The following is a 21,818-nucleotide window of genomic DNA, read 5'->3' as shown; positions in this document are numbered from 1 at the left end:
GCATTTGTTCAGGTTGGTTTGTTGAGTGTCACAGTGAGAGGGACAGGGTTGAAGACCTGACCAAAAGGAAGGAGGACGAGAAGGGAGGGCACAGAAAAGTTGGTGCTCAGTAGAGAATGGAAGCTCCTGAGTACCCATCCAATGGCAAAGGGCACAGGGACCGCCCCAGCCGGGTACAAAGGGGATACAAAGATGGCCATTTTCTCAGAGGGTGTGTGTGCTTGGCTCTCAGGGAGGGAGACATCCCCGGCTCAGCTGAATCCTTACTAAGAAACACTTTTCCTTTGCTTTGATGATTTTTGTTCCTTTTCATTGTATTTAAAAGTTAGTGTGTTCCAAAGAGAGGAAAAGGCAAAAATAAAAAGACAAATGAGCTGAAAATAAAAAGACAAGTGAGGTGAATGCTGAATGAGGATAAGTTTCAGTTATTTTCTCAGCAACTTGGGTAAAAGTAGAGTTGGTATCTCCTTTTTCAGTGGCCTTTAAATGGGTGCTTTCTTGTCATTACTGCGATCTTATTTCATGCCATTGCAGAGGCACGTCTGGAATGACACAACAACAGCAAATGCTTCTGGAGCAGAGACATTGCTTGGAGAAAACTCTGCCCTGCTTTGTCTGCCTTCTCCAGCCACACTGCTGTCACTGCAGAGACACAAGCAGGTCTCCTCTGTGACTTCACAGCAGACACATTCTGCTGAAGGGAGTGGCTGCAGCACACTGTCCCTTAGCTGTGCCCTTCCCTGAGGTGTTCCCAAGGCTCCTCTCCAGGACAATCCTTTACCTGGATTGTGTTCCATGTCTCTTGCTTCCAATTTCCTACTCAACAGCCCACCTCAGTCACCTACCCGTTTGGACTGTGCTTTATACCAAACTAGTCCTGCCAGAAAAGCAGCTTTAAACACACTTCTGAGAAGGCACTGATCCAGACAAAGCACATCCATTCCCCTCTGCCCAGAGCCAGTCCCCTGTACATCTGGCAGCCTGCAAAATCTAACACCCCGTCAGGGTCCAACACATTGTTCCAGCCCAAAGCAGTAATGCAATTTGTTGTGTTCAATCTGAAGTAATTCCTGCAGATCCTTGGCCTTCAAAGGCCAACGCTGCCACTCTGCAGCGAATCCTGTGACCCCGAGCATTTGATGGTGACCACACCAAAGCAAGAGGTGGCTCCTTCAGCAGGAGAATGGCAAGGGGCAATTTTGGGTCTCTGTGTCCCCAGCCTTCCTCCCATTGTTTTAGCAATGGCAGCTGCGCTCCAGCACACCCCAGCACCTTCAGCAGAGGGTATTTGTGTTGGCTTAGTGCAGATCAGCACTCCCAGTCCACCACTCCCAGCACTTTGCAATGACAGCAGGACCTGGACACTGAGGTATTTTGCTGGAGGCAAGCCTGTCACAAACACACACCCTCTTCAAACTTCATGTGAAACAGAAACGAAAAGAGCAGGAAAAGGCTACCTTTGGGCGAGTCTCACTCCTGTCTAGAAATGGGCCAATTCTGGGCAGAATACTCCCCCCAGTGCTGGCCTCCTTCTTCCTGCTGAGAAACTTCTCCCTCTGGAACTTAGAGGGAAGCAGCTGAAAGGCAAAAGTAAACCAGCTAGAGCCTCAGAGTTGTGCTTGTTCAGAAAGGCTTTTCTTGAACAAGTGGCACTGGTGAATAACTTGTGATCACAGCCACTAGGACATTCCTGGAAGCCCTGGGGGTTTCCTGCTGGAATACTTAGCATCAGTGAATTAATACAATTAATAATACAGAGTGGAACACACATACTCCAGCCATATGGCTCTGTCCCATTGCCTTCTCCATGATTGGATGGGACATGGTTGGGGATTTCTGCTCTTTGGGCATTTGTTTCCTCTTACGTTTCATTGGACTGAGGCAGTGACCTTTCCAGAGAATGGGGAGGAGCTCTCAGAACTGCCTGAACTCCATCCCTGCACAACGCTCAGAACTCACAGCAAGGAGATATCGCTGCTGGATGAGTCCAAGAGATGCAAGAAGGGAACACTGTACCAAGAGTGAGGTGCACAGGAATGTGTCCAGGTTTTAGTTCTCCCTGTTAATTGTTTTCTCTGTCTGAGCTGACAGAGCCCTCCACAGAAGAAAACAGAGGCATCTCCTTGACAGAGCCTCAGCAGTGGGGCATCTTCAGCCAAGTGAGCTTTGTGGCCCTGGCTCCAGCGCTGCCTGCAGGGCTGCATCTGTGCCCACACAGGAGCTGGGAGAGAACAGCTGCTTTGGAAGCTCTTCCAGCTGGGACCAGCCGTGGCTCTCAAGGCTTTGGGCAGAGTTTGAGCTTCCCCCCACCACATGCCCAGGTGCCCAAGGGCAGGATGGTCAGAGCAGCACAGGTGAGTGCCCAGCCTGACAGAAGGAATTCCTGTGGCAAAGGGAAAGGGACAGAACACATGCTCAGGCCTTCAGCTGTGCATTGGTTTCACTTGGCTCTGCTGGCACAGCCAGGCAAGACACAGCTGAAGCATCCCACAGTGTTCCCTATTGCACCAGGACAGCCCCAGCAACAGCAGCACAGCACAAAGGGCTGGGGAGGGGCTCTGCAGCTTCACAGCACTGCTGGACAACAGGGGCAGGGAGAGCAGGGACACCAGGGCAGTGCCAGCCTTAACACAGCCCCAGTGGGTACTCACAGTATGAGGCTTCAGCCCTTCCCTGGACAAAAGACGAGGTGTTGGTGTCTTCTTTGGCAATCCAGACGCCATTTCCAAGGGACGATGTCGCAGGTGAGCGACAATGCCTCAACAAAACTGGAAGGAGCAACAATGGAACTCTGAAAATCCACAACCCAATTCATGGCAGCTTCAAGGCATATTCTGGTGCTAAAAATGGTACATTACTTGAAAGTAGCTAAGTGCTTGTTTGGCGCAAGTAGCTAGTATAGTTAGGCCACTAGTTGGACTTTATTTGAACTATATGGCTACCTTGTGCAATTCAAAGTTAGATCATACTGAAACCTGGAGCTAAAAATCTGAACATTAATAACAGTTCGAAGAGACAAAACTGTAGCCTAAATATTACTCAAAAATAGCTAGAGTGGGCCTCCTCTTCTTTAGGCTAAAGCACCCTTGCTCTATCAGCTGCTCCTCACAGCTGAGAGACTAATGAGAGACTGGAATGTTATGGCTAATGGCTTAAATATCATTATAAAGCACTTTCTGTCCATTGTGACAAAACTGTATAAAGAAGCTGCGACCACCCAAGCCCACCCCTCCTGACTGGAACTTGGCACTGTGAGTTAAGCTGCCTAAGGGAACTTGAGACAAGATCAAGGTGACACTATTGTCCCATTACCTCAGGTCTGGGGAGAAGTAAACAAGGCTGAGGAGAAAAACCTATCCACAACAAAGCCAAACCCAGCAGCTGTCCTGAAAATCAGCTCTGTCTGGGTTCAGGCTGGGGAAGTCATAGCCACAGACTCTTCTGCTGAGGCCAGGTTTGCTCACAAACCTCCCAGCTAAGACCTCCACAGTGCCTCCAGACCCATTCCTGAGGCCTTGCACCAGACGACTGCAGGGCATGCAAAGCAACACAACAAATCTGAAAATCCAGAACCCAACTCATGGCAGACTCAAAGGATATATGGGTGCTAAAGATTTTATATTATTTGAAAGTAGCAAGAGACAGATTCCAACTTGCCCCACCCCTGGGAGGTACCTGGGCAAGGTATCACCTTGCCCAAATCTGCATTAACCCAGTGGAGTCTTACATTTTGCCAGACCTCACCACAGAGAAGACCAGAAGAGGATTTAATGGTAGGCCAATGGGATCCATGGAATGGTGATATTTTCTACTAAATCTCTCTCTGTCACTCTCTTTCTCCTCCCCCCCTTCCCAACCTCCATTCCACTCCCACTTTTTCTTTTCTTTCTCTCTCTTTCTCCCTCACATTTACTGTTCCATAAAATCCAGACCATTGGCTTTGGCATATGGTCTCGTCTGCACCTCAATACAGAGGCATCTCCCTAAAAATTTTAAAACCCAGATGATGAAAACCCACTGAAACTTGAACAGAACTCATTCACCTTTAAGCAGTTTAAGCAGTTACTATAGGGAAAAAATGTATAGACTACTATCTTTAGAAAATGTTGCACTTCTTCAGTAAAAAAAGCACAATCAGTAGTCCATTTATTGTTCATCCTCTCAGGTGTACATGTCACTGAACTACTGCGCCAGAAGACTGGCATGATCACATTCTCTGTATCCCTTTGGCATTCTCTTTCAGAGCACAGATGAAACAAAACCAAAAAGTTCAACTTTAGTCGGTCTTTACCTTCAAATGAAATTCAGGACTCCCTAGCAGACACCAGTGTTCTGCACGCTGAGGAGCTTTTCGCAGAGGCCAATGCTCTGCACCTTTAGCAATTCTCTACGCCGACAGTTCCCCTGGCGAATGGCCCGGTGCAGCCGCCTGCACGAGCCCAGGCTGCGCACACCCAGCCAGGGCCGCGCTCTCAGGCAACTGAGGCCGCGCCGCTGTCACAGACGCTGAGGGCCCGGGCGCGGTTACCGGGCAACCGCGGCACCGAGTGCGGGGCCGGGCGGGGCCGGGCCGGGCCGCAGGGATTTGCAAAGGAGATTGGCACTGCAGCGACCGACTGCAGTTTGGGGCTTCCCAAGAGTCTTTCTGTAACTAATGAAAGGTTAAAATGTGGTGACGAAGGCACCTATGCCAGGTCTGTACATTGCTCTTTGCAGCACTAGTATCCGACTCTGGCTGGAACAGCAGGAGGGGCTGAGGCAGCAGGGAAGGGGGCTCAGCCTGGAGGAAAGGAGGCTCAGGGGGGACCTTCTGGCTCTGCGCAACTCCCTGACAGGAGGGGACAAGAGGCTGCTGCAAGTTCAGGCAGCGCCGGAGCCGCCTGGCTCCCCCTCTCCTCCCCCGCTCCGCCTCTTCCTCCCTCCCTCCTCCTCCTCCTCCTCTCCCGCAGCCCTCGCAGCCCCCGGGAGGGGCGGGGATGGAGCCGGGACAGGTCGGAACGCAGAGAGGCCTGGGGAGATGCCAGGACTGGGAGTGACTGGGCTGTACTGGGATCATCCTGGGAGCAGCTCCTGGGTGACTGAGTTCTACTGGGATCATCCTGGGATCACACTGGCAGTGAGGAGGAGCAGCGCGATGGCTCCAGCCCTGGGGCTGAGGGCGCTCCTGGGGGGAGTATTTTCTTGTTGGGAAAATTAATCCAGAAACACCAGAGGTTTATGTTCACAAAGGAGACAGAGGAGTCCTTTCTGGCTTTATTCCAATAAAGGGAGAGGCCATGGGGCATTCCCCTGGGATCTCTTGAAATTTTGGAGGATGCAACCTTCTTTTTATCCTAATTTCCTGGCCACATTTCCCTTCTCTCTTTCCCCTTGGCTGAGGTGCTTGAGAGGTACAGATGCCCTGATACGCCTGACACCGAAGATTTCCCAAAGATTTCCCTCTAATGTATAACCCTCCCTTTTAGTTTTTAATTCTTACGGAGTTTAGGGGTTTTTCTTCCCCATTGTTTCTTTCATTTCTCAATGGCTTATTTTGTTTATCTGCAAACCTAAAGTGTATTTGTAAAAGCAAATATCTTTTTCCAATCATCAATCAGTGGAATCCTTCCCATTGTTTCTTTTATCTTCCAGAGCTGCTTTTATCTACGAGCAGACCCACAGATTGTTAGTAAAAACAAATCCACTATTCCTCTCCTTTACAGCTTACAAGAAGATTTCAGCTCTAAAAACAAAGCATCTTCTCAGCCCTCTCATCTAAGACTTAACTTCTTCTTTATTGACTTTAGTGTCTTCATGTTGTTTTTTATATACTTGCATTTTGTTCTTTTCTCTCACTCAGAAGAAGACTGAAGTACTGAAAAACTTAACATCACGCATGAGGCCTACCTAACCCACCAATTACTACTAACAGAAAGCTGTGGCTCAGTTGTGTTCAGATCAGCTTTATAGTTAGTGTTTAGTTTTCTACACCAGCCACAGAAGTCTCTGGTCTCAGCCACGCTAAGAAGAAGAAGAAGCAGCCTGACAGCGAGATCTTCACAGCCACAGCCAGCCCTGCTCTGGCTAAAGCTCCGCAGCCTCCCCTGTCTCCTTGCCCAGCAGCTGCTGAGGCCCAGCGCGGCCAAACCAGAGCCCATGGAGAGAGAAGCCAGCAAGCAGCCCAGAAAATAGAAAAGAAGCCCAGCCTGCAGCAAGACTGCCCAGCCCAGCCCAGACACAGAGCAGAAGCCAAAACCCAGCAGCTCCTTGCTGACCAACAAAGAAAAAAAGTTTCTGAATTTTTTCATCTTTACCATGTGTGTTTCACAAAAGCGTGTCTAGCTTTCAGTAGCTCAACAGACTGTCAGATACACAAAAAACTTTGCATCACTTCCCTAAATTTCCTCCCACTCCAAAGCATAACACAGGGCCGCTGGGAGCAACTGGGATCGGACTGGGAGCAACTGGGAGCAACCAGGACCATACTAGGAGCAACTGGGATCATCATGGCATCAGAGAAGGATCATATTGAGAGGGACTGGGTCTGTGCTAGAGGCAACTGGGATCACACTGGGAGGAAATGGGGACATGCTGGGGACCAATGGGATCATACTGGGAGCAACTGGCACCACACTGAGGGTGACTGGGATCCTTCTGGAATCATACTGGAAGTGATTGGGAACAGGCTGAGGGCAACTGGGACCATGCTGGGGCAACTGGGATATACAGGAAGTGACAGGAATCATGTTGGAGGTTACTGGGAGTGGTTATGAGCAATTGGAATAATGCTAGAAACTACTGGGAGCAACTGGGAGTGAGTGGAAACACATTAAGGACAACTGGGATATACTGGGGGAGACCAGGAGTGACTGGGATCACAGAGGAAGCTTAAAGTTACTGGAATAATACTGGGAGTATCTGGGAGTGACTGGAATCATACTGGGGGCAAATGGCACTCTACTGAGAGTGACTGGGTTCATATTGGAATCATACTGGGAAGGACTGGAACCATACTGGGAGTGCCTGGAACTATGGTAGGGGTGAATGGGAACACCTGGGACTGTGCTGGGACCATGCTGGGATCATACTGGGATCATACTGGGAGTGACTGGGATGATACTGGGATCACACTGGGTGTAACTGGAAGTGACTGGGAGCCACAAGGCCCATGCTGGGAGTGACCTGGGGGGAACTGGGGGAACTGGCCCAGCTGGGGCTGAGGGTTGTTCTCCCCCTGGGCTGCCCTGCGTCCTGCTGCTGTCCCTGGCCTCACAGAGCCGAGGGACAGGGGACAGCTGAGGGACAGGAGACAGGGGCAGGGACGTGGAGAGGTAGAAGGGAATTCCAGGGGGTCCTTGAGCCCAGGAAATGGGAGTCCAGGGTTTCCCAAAAAGGGGGGACCAGGGTGGGAACACTCGGGATGGGATGTTCGGGAAGGGGGAGTTTAGAGGGTCTCTGTTTTTGCAGAAAGGTGGGGCTGGGGGCTGGGAAAGGCAGGAATGGGGATCCAAGGTGCTCCAGGGCATCCTAGGGTGACGCCCATGGCAAGTCTGGAGGTTGGGAGCCATGGGATGGCCAGGAAAAGGGGAGCAGGGGGTCCTGATGTCCAGAATGGGGGATTCAGGGGGTCCCTGTGCAGGATAAGAGGAGCAGGGGGGTCCCGGTGCCGGGGGTCCCACTCCCCCCTGGGGCCCAAGGAGCGCCCCCAGCCCCAGCGCTGGAGCCATCGCGCTGCTCCTCCTCACTCCCAGGATGATCCCAGTAGAACTCAGTCACCCAGGAGCTGCTCCTAGTATGATCCCAGTTGCTCCCAGTCATTCTTTATTATGATGCAATTTGCCCCTGGCACAGTTCCAGTTGGTCTCAGTTGCCCCCCCTTTGATCCAGTGTGTTCCCAGTTCTCCCAGTTGCCCCTAGTAACTCCCAGTATGATGCCAGTCTCTCCCAGCAGGGCCGCAGTCATTCACACTTGCCCCCACTTGCCCCCAGCATGGTCCCAGTTCCCCGCAGCACGCTCCCAGTGGCTCCCAGTCGCTCCTAGTCCAGTCCCAGTCATTGCCTGCATGGTCTCAGGCACTCCCAGTATATCCCAGCTGCCCTGAACATTCTCGTAGTCATTGCCAGGCACTCCCAGTTACCTCAGCATGGTTCAGCTGCCCCCAGTTTTATCCCAGTCACTGCCAGGACATCCCAGTTGTCACTAGCATGCATCCTGTCATTCCCAGTTGCTCCCAGTTCCTCCCACTGTGTGCACAGAGAGCTCCCAGCATGGGCCTGGTAGCTCCCAGTAACCCCAGTGTCACAATCCATCCTTATGAACGGGTTTCGTGATTGTTCATGGATTGATCTCAGGGTGCAAAAAGCCGACACAGTACAGGGGGATTTGCAGTAATAATCAAAACAAATGCACCTTTATTGAATGACCACAGCAAAATGCGATAGAGGGATTAAGGGAGAGAAAAATACAGAGAAAGAGAGAGAAAAGAGAGAGAGAGAGGGGGGTATAGCTACCAAACGTAAAGATGAAGTCCTTTGGTCCAGTCCAGTTGAGGATCCGCCTGTTACGTCAGGGAGATCTCAGAGGCACAGTTCATCTGGACCCCAATTATACTCTTTTTCAATGGGGGAAGGGAGAATGAATTTTGCAACTGAATCAAAGGTAGTTTTGGGGAAAGAATGGTGTTTCGAAAGGGTACACACAGTCCATGTTCGGCAGTGGGCGTGAGCCATTGTTTTTGTGGTCCAATGCTCACACCTGCAACATCCATCTTGCTTTGGTCAGCTTGCCTCTCCCCACACACCTCCCCCGGGTTGGGGGTCTCAGTCCCAGTCCTTGGAAAGTATAAGAGGGGGCTTTCTCACATGGGGGTTTGATGTCTTGGTCTCTTGATGAAGAGGCTTCTTACATCTCAGTCTGTGTGTCACGGTGGTTGCAAACGAGTGAGAGGGGTCTTCGGCAGGGTTCCACCACTCAGGAGAAGTCCAGCCAGACCGAGAGGTGGGGCAGCTTCCAAGGCTGTTGATGCAAAAAGAGCACGGTGCCCCCTTCTTCTCATTGGGCTCAGTGTAGCATACAGCAAACAACACCTGTGGAAACAGTAGCTTAGCAATGCTCTCAGGTCTCAGGGCCTTGTGGCATATGACTTTCCTACAGAGGAGACGGGGGGATCTTCTCTTCAGTGGTCCTCAAATGATGATCGTGAGGCAGATGAGGGAAAATTTGGACAGACTCTTACACCTGCTCAAGGGGAGGTCTCTGTCCCTGTCACTCGCTTGCTCTCCTCCCCTTTTCTCTTTCTTTCCATCTCTCTCTCTACCTCACATTTACTGTTCAATGAAATCCACTTTGGATTTGGTCTCGTTAGTGCCTTAATTGGGGCTGAGGCATCTCTCTAACAATTTTCTTAACCAGATTGCGACATGATTTTGGCACAGTGAGTTCAGGGCACTGTTGTCTGTCCCCAAGTGCCTTTGACAACAGCATGGTTCCCGTCCTCTGAGGAGGTTGTGGTTCTCTCTGGAGGAACTCTTGGAAACTTGGATGCAGCTTCCTCTGAGCAACTTACGGGAGAACTGATGAGGAAAATGGCTGTTGTGGGTGGCCAGTGAAAAGAAAATATTTTGTTTTCCTTCCTTGAAAAGTGTGTTAAAATCATTGGAGGAAAGGGAGCAAATGTTACCAGCGAGACTGACAAGGTTCATTCACCCCACGGTGAGGAACACAAGGCTGCTGAAAGTCCTACAAGAAGCCCAGCTCAAGTACCTAAATTCCCGAATATCTCCTGAATTCCCAGGCTTGGGTTCTTTGCCAAATGTGAGAATGAATCATTTTTCTCTTGATCCCTGTTACCTTTGTGGCAGCTACACAGAACTTCCCCTTCCTTTTAATAATCTGTATTGGGCCAAATTTTCTCTTTTCTTCTATCAGAAGCTGCCAGCAGCTGAGCTGGAGCTGTGCAGGAACCAATGAAACTTGGAATTGCCACATCAATGCTTGGATTGTCGGTTTATTCATATTTGGGATTTGTTTGCATTTCCATCACAAGTTACTTGTGGGAAGAGCAAATATTCTTCAAAGTGATTTATGCAGAGTTAAGTTTGATTTCTGCCAAGTTTATTTTGTCCAGTTCCCAGGAGATGCTCAAGGGGTCTCTGTGCCTCTCGCCCTGGGAGATGCTTGGGAGGGGCTTGGGAGGGTTGTCCCTGTCCCTGTCACCCCAGGCCATTCCCCAGGGGACAATGAAACCTCACTGAAACTGTAGCAAATTTTGCAAAAGTGGCAGTTAATGGAACAGTCAGCGCTACCTTGAGAGCTCAGTAACAAATCAAGGCGGCCCAAGGTAATTATGGGGCTCTGTGGACACCTAAAGTAGAACATATAGTAAATGGCAGGTATTGAAGGGAAGAACTTGATCTGTCTTCCCCAACAGTCTTGGGGACATTGGCAGGAGCAATTATGTCATTGTCTTCTTTATGGACTGTCAAGCTGACATAAAACCTGACTTGGAGGAAAATGTCCAAAGGCTTCACCCACAGAGACTTTTTGCCCTTAACTCCTGAGAAGAAAGGATTCTGTGCCCCAACAACCCCATAGCTCAGCCAGGGGCTCATGCACAGCCCCCCTGGCAAAGGCTGATCCCAATGGATGCTCCAAACCAGGCTGAGGGTTTGCAGCAGTGGGGGAACTGGCTCAGATGTGATGCACATCTTAAACTGAGCAAAATAAAAACAATGAGGCTGTACTCTCCTGGGAGAACTTGGAGCACTTTATGGGAATTAAAAGGACTATAAAAGGGCTGGAGGTGGACTTTGTACAAGGGCTTGGCATGGAAATGGCGTCACAATGACAGAGGGGAGAGATAGGTGGGATATTGGGAAGAAATTCTTCCCTGTGAGCATGGTGATGCCTTAACAGAGCCTGCCCCATTCCTGGAAGTGTCCAAGAGCAGCTTAGATGGGATCTTGTCGCAACCAGGTCTAGTGGAAAATGTTCCTTTACCTGTCCCTGACAGGGGGTGAAACGAGATGATTTTTTAGCTCCCTTCCAGCCCATGCCATTCCAAGACTCCATTAATCTATGACTTCATGGGACCCACTGGCTCCCAGGAGTGGAGTGGGGTGCGTTGCCTGGCAACAGGAGTTGTGTTGAGGAGGGCCTCAGTCCTGCAAGGGATTTGGAAGGAGAAGGAGCCTGCTGGCTGCTCGTCCTTTTTATCATTGCTTTGCTTATTGCTTCTATCAACCCTTTTGTTCACCCTGTTTGTCGTCCATTTTGCTCGTCTCTGACAGACCCAACTGGGCAGAAGGCTTGTGACAAATCAGGGACAGAGTGTGTGCAGACAGGGGGAGAGGAGTGTGCTCCTACATTCTGGGGTGTGCCCCAACCTTGCTGTGGTGTCATGGGTTCCTTTCTGTGCTGAAAGATGCTGTCCCAGCCTCTGGAGAAGCTGCAGAAGGAGAAAGCAGATCAGCAGAACATGATGGCTGCCATGGACATGGTACAGTCTAAGGGGCCTCTGTGCCAGCCCAGGGCTTCCCAGGCAGGGTGACAAATGCCCCTTGTCCCTTGGGGGCTGGGTGGCAGAAATTGTCCCCTTGGGAGGGGGAATTTCCTGAGTTCATGGGGTCTCTCACCCTTCACATGGTGGGACCAAGCTCACCAGGGTGATGGGGCAAATGGGGCCACAGCAGCCTGAAAGGGGCATGATGGCCTGGAGGAAGCACTCCTCCCTCTGCCCCTCACACGCTGGCCCTGCCTGGCATTCCTCATCCCTTTCCCCGCCGCTCTCCTGCCGTTCCCCTCTGCTAGAAGGCGGACAAAGCTGCCTTGGACAGCAAAGTCGATTGCAGCCAGTTTGAAGAGAACATAGAGGAGCTGGATGGGAGAATGCAGGAGTTGCAGAGCCAGATTTCAGGCCAGGAGCAGCACTGGAACAACATGCAGCAGCAGTTCAGCAATGCAATTGAAGACAAGGTGAGGGGTATTTCGTCCCCACCGTGAGGAACTGGCACCTTTGGGACTTGACAGCCTGCGGCAGCATCCCTCTGAGGATCCCCCTCCAGGCTTTTCCCTGGAAAGCTCCATGTCACATCCTGGAGCAGCTGGCTGAGGCTGTGCACCTGTTCACAGCTGGATTGCCTGGACCTGAAGACTTTCCGTAAACACCTGGAAGACTCCTGGAACAGGAGCATGGAGGAACTCGAGGATAGGCTGTTGCGTGAAAACGCCGCTGGGATTAAGAAGTGAGTGCAATGGAGATTCTGAGTGCTTTGGGAATGGAGATGGGAACTGCTCCTTCCAGGCAGGGCTGTCACACACCATGCCCCTGAGCTGGGCCATGCCCTGCCCTCCTGGCCATGCACACGGGGGGACTTTGGTGCCAGAGAGGGGCTGAAAGCGCTGCAGGGGCTGCTTGAGAGTGTGGCATGGGTGCCTGTGCCCTTCACCTGGCATCAGCCAGCACCTTGGGGATGGGGAGAAACGGGCTCAACAGCCCACGGTTCACCCTGCAATGGCTGTGACCCTGTGCAGTGACCTGCCCTGCAGCTGGCTGCTGCAGGGAGCTGCTGCCTGTGTGCTGCAGGCCTGTGGCCTCAGGAGCTCAGCCGGCCCTCTTCCCTCACCCTCCATAGGCAGCTGCCAGTCCCTTTCATGTGTCTGTCGTGTGACCGCATGCTCAGCGTGCAGGTTCCTGGCCAGTGAGTAGCACCAGTGCATCAGGGGCAGCAGGGCTGGCATGAGGGGAGATGGGTGCCAGCAGTGACCCACTGTGCTGGGCACAGGGGTGACAGTGTCTGCTTGGGAGGGGCTGATGTGGGGAGCCCCCTCTGCAGCCCTGCCCATCAGCAGGGCCTGTGGGGGCTCATCCCAAGGGCTACAGGCAGCGAGATGCCATGGGCTACAATCCCATGGCTTCGGGGGTGCTGCCTCCAACAGGAACAGGTTCGTTGTCCCCTGCCACACACCTGTGACCCCTGCCCTCCCCAGGTACCCTGAAAAACTCCTGTATTTGCAGCCGATGCCCCCTAGCAAGGAGCCACCGCCCAGCCAAAGGTAAGGGCTCTGAGGACACATTCCCCGTGCCTGGGGTGCAGGGTAGCCCTGACACAGCAAGGAGGGCTCTGCACCTGGGCTGGGGCAGAGGAGCCTGGGGGGACGGGGCAGCGTAGGGGAGCAGAAGGCAGCTGTGGAGGGCCAGTGCTTGCCCCAGGGCTGGGGGCTTTTGCATTCCTTGCCTTGCACTGCCCTGTCCGGCCCACCTCTCTGTCCCAAGGTTGCTGAAAGCACATCTGATGAGCTGTGTCTGTTTTCAGTCTGAGCTCAGGCTTGGTGGGGAGTTGTGTGCCTCCTGTGAAAGGAGTTCCCAAAACCAATCCCTGCAGCTGGGACAGCGCAGCTCCTGCCAGCTGGTGTCCTGTGCACAGGGACCTGCCATGGCCATGGCCAGCACACCTTGTTGTGGGGACAGAGCCAGCAGATCAAGCCTGGTGGGATGGGCTTGGGGCTCCTGCAGCAGGTGGACAGGAGCTGGCAGGGACATGCCCCTGCAAGCAGCACTGCTAGTGCCCTCCCTGGCACAGCAGGGTGATGCCCTGCATGCCACAGGGCTGGGCACTGAGCCTCCTCTGTCCCATCCCACAGGAGGCCGCTGGTCTGTGCCAGTGTCCCCCGTATGCCTCAGATCTCTGGGGACCATCAAAGCAGCAGTTTCACGATGCAGAACATCAAGACTTCCCCACATACAAGTACACAGCTGCAGCGTCTCCTGGTACACCACAACAAGGTAGGTGTGATGAAGGTAGAGACACAGAATGGTGACTGAGGCTTTAAGCATTGCTGACTATCCAGGAGGAATCTGTGCCTTCAGTCCCCAGGGAGACCTGGGTTGGGAGGATTATTGGGGGGTGCTGGATTGGGCCCTGCATTGCAGCCAGCTGCCCTCTCCTCCTCAGCCTAGTGTGACCCTGCTGCACGGTGATGGACACATCTCGAGGGGCCGTAATGACCAGCATCGCACGGCGACCAGGACACAGGATGCGTCAGATATGGCCCTGTCAGGGCGAGGGGGTCAGTGACGACAGGGGGCTGATTATCTGCAGGGTGCTAGCTGGGGGATGAGTGGGGCTCTGTGTAGTGAGCTGGGTAATGTGGCATGGGTATTTTGCGTCTGGGGTAAGAAGGAAGGGGCAGAATGGAGCAGGAGGACTGGCACATGGGGCAACTGAGCTTGGAGCTGGAGTTACGTGGGAGAATGGCCATGCCAGTGTGGGACAAGACCTTGAGTCCTGGTGCGCTGGGGCCAGCACCTGTGGCGGCTCACCCTTGTCCTTCACCACCCAGGCCCTGCCGCCTCAGGAGAGCACCGGCCAGGCACAGCTCCTTGACAGGTCTCATGGGCCCCAGGGCTCGAGCAGCCTCTCCAGCCCCGCCAGACATCAACAGGCCCCGGTCAGCTGGAAAGGACTCAGCGCCCAATGCTCGGCCTGGGACATCTTGTCCGAAGCGAGAAACACCTGTGACAACTGTCATAAGGAACTTGACTTTTTACTTGTATATAATAACTAAGTTAGTTGTATATAGTTATTAGGTTAATAAAAACTGTTAAAATTACGGGCAGAGCCTTGTCTCAAAGCCTGTCTCTCCCCGGGCTCCCTGGTGCTCCTTCAGCTCCTTCCCTCCTGCTGTGGCTCTGCCCCCGGGCTGAGCAGATCGAGCCCCGGGCCAGGCCCTGAGGCCGCTGCTGCTCCCGCGCAGCCTGCGGGGCAGCCCTGAGGCTCCAGGCCGGCTGTGGGAGCAGGAGCCGCGCTGCAGAGCCCGCGGCCCTCACGAGCTGCGAAGGCACGGGCAGATGGCCATGGGGCCCGGCTGGCACTGCCGGCGCTGCTGCCCTTGGCTGCCGCCTGCAATCCTTACAGGCAGCCCTCATGCCGGCTCAGGAGACGCTCAGAGCCGTGCCCGAGGGCTGGCCCCGACCCGCGGCCCCCAAGGGCACTTGTCCCTTCATCTCTGCACTGCCACATTCCGAGCTCATTTGTCAGCTCCCTCCTCCCCTTCCTTTCTGCGGGGCAGCGTTAGGGGCCGGCCCAGCGGCTTTCCTCCCGCACATCCGGCAGCCCCTTGCCCACAGCTCCCTGGCAGGAGCCAGAGCTGCTTTCCAGCTGGGCAGCCCCGCCGTGTCCCGCAGCCCGGGCCGGCTCCTGCCCGCTGCCGGCGAGGCCCGGCGGCTGGGCCCGGCCATCCCGGGCCAGAGCAGCTACCTGGCCGGGGGAACACAGCCGGACATGGGGGGACACAAAGCAACACAAAGGGGACACACGACGGGCACCGTTTCCCGTGTCCCCATTGCCGCAGAGCAGCGCCGTGTGCAGGACTGGCAGGGACCCGGGCACAGAGGAATGTCTGTGCTGTCACCAGAGAAAGGACACGGCAGGGGTGCTGCTCACAGATGAGGGTGCTTGGGGCTGGGAGGGCTCTCCAACCTTCTCACACCTGGGGAGGTCGGGGCAGTCTCTGTCCCTCTCAGCCTTGCTGTGACCCCACCCAAACATCATCGGGGTCAGAGGGACAGAGACACCCGCAAACCCCCAGAAAGGCAGAACCTGGGATTTGGTTTGGGGCTGAGGATTTAGGAAGGGGCTGGAATTGGGGCTGGGTTGGAGTTGGGGCTGAGATTTGGATTAGAGCTGGGATTGGGGTTAAGGCTAGACATGGGATTGGCTTTGGGCTGGGGTTGGGTTGTGGTCTGGGGCTAGACAAGTTTGGAATTGGGATGTGATTAAATACAGAACTGTGTGTGTGTGTAAACGTGGAGTGAGATTGAGACCAGAATCAGGGTCAGGTTTGGGACTGAGCTCATCCAGAGCGGGACAGAGGGGATGTCACTGCAGGATGTCCCTGGCATCATCCTAGCCCTCCTCAGGCACCTCCAAACATGAGGGGCAGCTGGGTGCCCCAAGATCCAGGTGCTCACACACTGCCCCTCCATACCAGGCAAGCATTCCCTGAGGGCAGCCCTGACTGTGACCCTTAGGGCTCTGGGATCAGCCCTCATATCCCTGTGGGAGAAGATGCAGACAGGATGAGAGATTTTCCCCCCCTCTTCCCTGTGGAAAGAGGAAGCCCAGCTGCCCTTTCCTTCCGGTGACTCCTCCTCTCCTCAGCTGAGGATGTCAAACTTCCCAGGAGCAGGAAAATCCCCATTCTCTGTATTCTTGTGGCTGCAGTTTGGAACACCCACTCAGAATTAAGGACTTTCTGACAGCCCTGCTGAATGACACAGAGAGGAGATTTGTGAAAAAGGGAGGAAATTGTATTTCAATAGTAAATAAAAGGTGCAAAATTATTCCTTTCTGTCACATTTGTTTTCAGTCAATTGCACTTGTGGGAAGAGAGAAAGGTGGGGCTGGGGGCTGGGAGAGGTGGGGGGTGAGGACAACGTTGCGTTGGTGCTCGATGAAGAGATGCAGGGGGGTCTGGGTTCTCAGGAATGGGGGTGCCAGGTGGTCTCAGGGTCATGGGTGGGGTGGGCAGGGACGTGGAGAGGTAGAAGGGAGTACCAGGGGGTCATTGAGCCCAGGAAAGGGGAGTCCAGGGTTTCCCTAAAAGTGGGGACCAGAGTGAGGACACCCGGGATGTTCGGAAAGGGGGAGTTCAGGGGGTCTCTGTTTTTGCAGAAAGGTGTGCCTGGGAAAGGCAGGAATGGGAGATCAAGGCGCTCCAGGTTGTCCCAGAGTCAAGCCTACGCCAAGTCTGGAGCCTGGGAGCCATGGGATGCCCGGGAAAAGGGGAGCAGAGGGTCCTGATGTCCACAACAGGGGGATTCAGGGGGTCCCTGTGCAGGCTAAGGGGAGCAGGGGGGTCCCGGTGCTGGCAGTGGCGGTTCAGGGTCCCGGTGCCGGGGGTCCCACTCGCCCCTGGCCCCCCAGGAGCGCCCTCAGCCCCAGGGCTGGAGCCATCGCGCTGCTCCTCCTCACTGCCAGTGTGATCCCAGGATGATCCCAGTAGAACTCAGTCACCCAGGAGCTGCTCCCAGGATGATCCCAGTACAGCCCAGTCACTCCCAGTCCTGGCATCTCCCCAGGCCTCTCTGCGTTCCGACCTGTCCCGGCTCCATCCCCGCCCCTCCCGGGGGCTGCGAGGGCTGCGGGAGAGGAGGAGGAGGAGGAGGGAGGGAGGAAGAGGCGGAGCGGGGGAGGAGAGGGGGAGCCAGGCGGCTCCGGCGCTGCCTGAACTTGCAGCAGCCTCTTGTCCCCTCCTGTCAGGGAGTTGCGCAGAGCCAGAAGGTCCCCCCTGAGCCTCCTTTCCTCCAGGCTGAGCCCCCTTCCCTGCTGCCTCAGCCCCTCCTGCTGTTCCAGCCAGAGTCGGATACTAGTGCTGCAAAGAGCAATGTACAGACCTGGCATAGGTGCCTTCGTCACCACATTTTAACCTTTCATTAGTTACAGAAAGACTCTTGGGAAGCCCCAAACTGCAGTCGGTCGCTGCAGTGCCAATCTCCTTTGCAAATCCCTGCGGCCCGGCCCGGCCCCGCCCGGCCCCGCACTCGGTGCCGCGGTTGCCCGGTAACCGCGCCCGGGCCCTCAGCGTCTGTGACAGCGGCGCGGCCTCAGTTGCCTGAGAGCGCGGCCCTGGCTGGGTGTGCGCAGCCTGGGCTCCTGCAGGCGGCTGCACCGGGCCATTCGCCAGGGGAACTATCGGCGTAGAGAATTGCTAAAGGTGCAGAGCATTGGCCTCTGCGAAAAGCTCCTCAGCGTGCAGAACACTGGTGTCTGCTAGGGAGTCCTGAATTTCATTTGAAGGTAAAGACCGACTAAAGTTGAACTTTTTGGTTTTGTTTCATCTGTGCTCTGAAAGAGAATGCCAAAGGGATACAGAGAATGTGATCATGCCAGTCTTCTGGCGCAGTAGTTCAGTGACATGTACACCTGAGAGGATGAACAATAAATGGACTACTGATTGTGCTTTTTTTACTGAAGAAGTGCAACATTTTCTAAAGATAGTAGTCTATACATTTTTTCCCTATAGTAACTGCTTAAACTGCTTAAAGGTGAATGAGTTCTGTTCAAGTTTCAGTGGGTTTTCATCATCTGGGTTTTAAAATTTTTAGGGAGATGCCTCTGTATTGAGGTGCAGACGAGACCATATGCCAAAGCCAATGGTCTGGATTTTATGGAACAGTAAATGTGAGGGAGAAAGAGAGAGAAAGAAAAGAAAAAGTGGGAGTGGAATGGAGGTTGGGAAGGGGGGGAGGAGAAAGAGAGTGACAGAGAGAGATTTAGTAGAAAATATCACCATTCCATGGATCCCATTGGCCTACCATTAAATCCTCTTCTGGTCTTCTCTGTGGTGAGGTCTGGCAAAATGTAAGACTCCACTGGGTTAATGCAGATTTGGGCAAGGTGATACCTTGCCCAGGTACCTCCCAGGGGTGGGGCAAGTTGGAATCTGTCTCTTGCTACTTTCAAATAATATAAAATCTTTAGCACCCATATATCCTTTGAGTCTGCCATGAGTTGGGTTCTGGATTTTCAGATTTGTTGTGTTGCTTTGCATGCCCTGCAGTCGTCTGGTGCAAGGCCTCAGGAATGGGTCTGGAGGCACTGTGGAGGTCTTAGCTGGGAGGTTTGTGAGCAAACCTGGCCTCAGCAGAAGAGTCTGTGGCTATGACTTCCCCAGCCTGAACCCAGACAGAGCTGATTTTCAGGACAGCTGCTGGGTTTGGCTTTGTTGTGGATAGGTTTTTCTCCTCAGCCTTGTTTACTTCTCCCCAGACCTGAGGTAATGGGACAATAGTGTCACCTTGATCTTGTCTCAAGTTCCCTTAGGCAGCTTAACTCACAGTGCCAAGTTCCAGTCAGGAGGGGTGGGCTTGGGTGGTCGCAGCTTCTTTATACAGTTTTGTCACAATGGACAGAAAGTCCTTTATAATGATATTTAAGCCATTAGCCATAACATTCCAGTCTCTCATTAGTCTCTCAGCTGTGAGGAGCAGCTGATAGAGCAAGGGTGCTTTAGCCTAAAGAAGAGGAGGCCCACTCTAGCTATTTTTGAGTAATATTTAGGCTACAGTTTTGTCTCTTCGAACTGTTATTAATGTTCAGATTTTTAGCTCCAGGTTTCAGTATGATCTAACTTTGAATTGCACAAGGTAGCCATATAGTTCAAATAAAGTCCAACTAGTGGCCTAACTATACTAGCTACTTACACCAAACAAGCACTTAGCTACTTTCAAGTAATGTACCATTTTTAGCACCAGAATATGCCGTGAAGCTGCCATGAATTGGGTTGTGGATTTTCAGAGTTCCATTGTTGCTCCTTCCAGTTTTGTTGAGGCATTGTCGCTCACCTGCGACATCGTCCCTTGGAAATGGTGTCTGGATTGCCAAAGAAGACACCAACACCTCGTCTTTTGTCCAGGGAAGGGCTGAAGCCTCATACTGTGAGTACCCACTGGGGCTGTGTTAAGGCTGGCACTGCCCTGGTGTCCCTGCTCTCCCTGCCCCTGTTGTCCAGCAGTGCTGTGAAGCTGCAGAGCCCCTCCCCAGCCCTTTGTGCTGTGCTGCTGTTGCTGGGGCTGTCCTGGTGCAATAGGGAACACTGTGGGATGCTTCAGCTGTGTCTTGCCTGGCTGTGCCAGCAGAGCCAAGTGAAACCAATGCACAGCTGAAGGCCTGAGCATGTGTTCTGTCCCTTTCCCTTTGCCACAGGAATTCCTTCTGTCAGGCTGGGCACTCACCTGTGCTGCTCTGACCATCCTGCCCTTGGGCACCTGGGCATGTGGTGGGGGGAAGCTCAAACTCTGCCCAAAGCCTTGAGAGCCACGGCTGGTCCCAGCTGGAAGAGCTTCCAAAGCAGCTGTTCTCTCCCAGCTCCTGTGTGGGCACAGATGCAGCCCTGCAGGCAGCGCTGGAGCCAGGGCCACAAAGCTCACTTGGCTGAAGATGCCCCACTGCTGAGGCTCTGTCAAGGAGATGCCTCTGTTTTCTTCTGTGGAGGGCTCTGTCAGCTCAGACAGAGAAAACAATTAACAGGGAGAACTAAAACCTGGACACATTCCTGTGCACCTCACTCTTGGTACAGTGTTCCCTTCTTGCATCTCTTGGACTCATCCAGCAGCGATATCTCCTTGCTGTGAGTTCTGAGCGTTGTGCAGGGATGGAGTTCAGGCAGTTCTGAGAGCTCCTCCCCATTCTCTGGAAAGGTCACTGCCTCAGTCCAATGAAACGTAAGAGGAAACAAATGCCCAAAGAGCAGAAATCCCCAACCATGTCCCATCCAATCATGGAGAAGGCAATGGGACAGAGCCATATGGCTGGAGTATGTGTGTTCCACTCTGTATTATTAATTGTATTAATTCACTGATGCTAAGTATTTCAGCAGGAAACCCCCAGGGCTTCCAGGAATGTCCTAGTGGCTGTGATCACAAGTTATTCACCAGTGCCACTTGTTCAAGAAAAGCCTTTCTGAACAAGCACAACTCTGAGGCTCTAGCTGGTTTACTTTTGCCTTTCAGCTGCTTCCCTCTAAGTTCCAGAGGGAGAAGTTTCTCAGCAGGAAGAAGGAGGCCAGCACTGGGGGGAGTATTCTGCCCAGAATTGGCCCATTTCTAGACAGGAGTGAGACTCGCCCAAAGGTAGCCTTTTCCTGCTCTTTTCGTTTCTGTTTCACATGAAGTTTGAAGAGGGTGTGTGTTTGTGACAGGCTTGCCTCCAGCAAAATACCTCAGTGTCCAGGTCCTGCTGTCATTGCAAAGTGCTGGGAGTGGTGGACTGGGAGTGCTGATCTGCACTAAGCCAACACAAATACCCTCTGCTGAAGGTGCTGGGGTGTGCTGGAGCGCAGCTGCCATTGCTAAAACAATGGGAGGAAGGCTGGGGACACAGAGACCCAAAATTGCCCCTTGCCATTCTCCTGCTGAAGGAGCCACCTCTTGCTTTGGTGTGGTCACCATCAAATGCTCGGGGTCACAGGATTCGCTGCAGAGTGGCAGCGTTGGCCTTTGAAGGCCAAGGATCTGCAGGAATTACTTCAGATTGAACACAACAAATTGCATTACTGCTTTGGGCTGGAACAATGTGTTGGACCCTGACGGGGTGTTAGATTTTGCAGGCTGCCAGATGTACAGGGGACTGGCTCTGGGCAGAGGGGAATGGATGTGCTTTGTCTGGATCAGTGCCTTCTCAGAGGTGTGTTTAAAGCTGCTTTTCTGGCAGGACTAGTTTGGTATAAAGCACAGTCCAAACGGGTAGGTGACTGAGGTGGGCTGTTGAGTAGGAAATTGGAAGCAAGAGACATGGAACACAATCCAGGTAAAGGATTGTCCTGGAGAGGAGCCTTGGGAACACCTCAGGGAAGGGCACAGCTAAGGGACAGTGTGCTGCAGCCACTCCCTTCAGCAGAATGTGTCTGCTGTGAAGTCACAGAGGAGACCTGCTTGTGTCTCTGCAGTGACAGCAGTGTGGCTGGAGAAGGCAGACAAAGCAGGGCAGAGTTTTCTCCAAGCAATGTCTCTGCTCCAGAAGCATTTGCTGTTGTTGTGTCATTCCAGACGTGCCTCTGCAATGGCATGAAATAAGATCGCAGTAATGACAAGAAAGCACCCATTTAAAGGCCACTGAAAAAGGAGATACCAACTCTACTTTTACCCAAGTTGCTGAGAAAATAACTGAAACTTATCCTCATTCAGCATTCACCTCACTTGTCTTTTTATTTTCAGCTCATTTGTCTTTTTATTTTTGCCTTTTCCTCTCTTTGGAACACACTAACTTTTAAATACAATGAAAAGGAACAAAATCATCAAAGCAAAGGAAAAGTGTTTCTTAGTAAGGATTCAGCTGAG

Source organism: Melozone crissalis, unplaced genomic scaffold, assembly GCF_028551555.1.
Source record: "Melozone crissalis strain CALT ecotype California unplaced genomic scaffold, PUWL_Pcris_2 ptg000099l_1, whole genome shotgun sequence".
Classification (NCBI taxonomy): Eukaryota; Metazoa; Chordata; class Aves; order Passeriformes; family Passerellidae; genus Melozone; species Melozone crissalis.
The sequence above is the reverse complement of the archived record's forward strand: the minus strand, read 5'-3'. Positions refer to the sequence as shown.